Source organism: Cebus imitator, unplaced genomic scaffold (genome assembly GCF_001604975.1).
Source record: "Cebus imitator isolate Cc_AM_T3 unplaced genomic scaffold, Cebus_imitator-1.0 Scaffold514, whole genome shotgun sequence".
Classification (NCBI taxonomy): domain Eukaryota; kingdom Metazoa; phylum Chordata; class Mammalia; order Primates; family Cebidae; genus Cebus; species Cebus imitator.
In genome coordinates this window covers 965875-967292 of record NW_016107829.1, presented here as the reverse complement: position 1 = coordinate 967292, position 1418 = coordinate 965875, and positions in this window count along the sequence as shown.

The window sequence follows — 1418 nt, the reverse complement described above, 5'->3', positions numbered from 1 at the left end:
GGAGCTGAAAACTGGAACCAGATAGAGGCTAACAGTTTGAATGAAATACGTGCGAGTTTCTCTGGGAGGCAGGGTGCGAGGACAGAGGACGGATTGTAGAGAAGGAAAGGAAAAGCACCCACAGTGAAACCTGAAAGATGCCCAAAGCAAAACTCCCCTGATTTCCTCATTGACTCAGGGCTGGGCGCCAGGTACATGCCTTTCTTTTATAATTACCTATACCTGATTGAACATAGACATGTATTTATATTTCAGGGAGCTGCTTAGGTATGTTTATTTAGGTTTATTTATAATCCCAGATTAGGTAATTTCCTTTTAAAAAATTGTAGGTGGACTCCGATGAGGGAGAGCTTTTATCTGATTGCTATTAAGAGCATAGGCATAAAGAGAATTTTGCTTTTGAAAACTTACAAGGGCTATTGAGTTTTTCAGTTAAACAATGTGGCCCTTCTAGGGTGACTAAAGAGAAACTCACATATTCACAATCAACCTCTAAAGCTGTTGAGGTTTCTCAGGTCTTTGTTTGAGCCTGGAACACTCTGTGTTCCTAAGCCACTAGAGATATAAACAAAAAAGAGCCGCTTGTCATGTTTCTTCTATTCCACACCTCAGTGTTGTCAGCATCTCCATTTGCCCTTCAGTGGAGGGGATTAATGGATTTCAACAGGACCTTTTGCGGGCTCAGAGGCACTGGCTCCGTGCTTTATTTGCCCTCTGTGTGCGGTTGTGAAGCGTTCTGACCAGATGACCCTGCATTGCCAGTAAGAGCCCAGCCCCATGCCACAGGCACTCTGCAGCCAGAAGCACTGCTTCCTCTGCCTTGTTTCTTGAGATCAGTGGAACAAGAATATTTTCTAGGGAAATCCTGATTCAATAACTAGTGACTCAGAGCCCACAATAAAATTATGGTAACAGTCTATAAACATTAAAACATTAATCCTTCCCAAGTGGGGGCTGATGAGAATAAGCCTAATTGCAGTAATGACCTGAAGTGTAGACACTGCTCTGCATAACCTCTCTCTCTCCCTGGTAGGAATGTTCCCATGGAACTCTGGGACTGTGCCATGCATGCACCTAACTCTAATAATACTAAATCTAAACATGGGCATTGCTGCTGGATGAGCAGACTGATTTTCATTAAAGGCCTAAAAGGTAAAAAATTATTATTACTTTAAACCACTTTCCAAAGACTAAGCATTTTAAAATTTTTTAATCATGGTCCCATTATCTCACTTAATTTCATTTTTGATTCTTAACTATAAAAAACAGTCCAGTTAAATACAAATATTTTAATTTTTTATGAGGGAGCATATATTTATGCAATATCCATGTTACTACCATAGGCACTTAAGCTATGATACAATTTCACTTTGGTAACTTGAAAATGTATATAATAGATTTTAAAAATTAATTTGTAA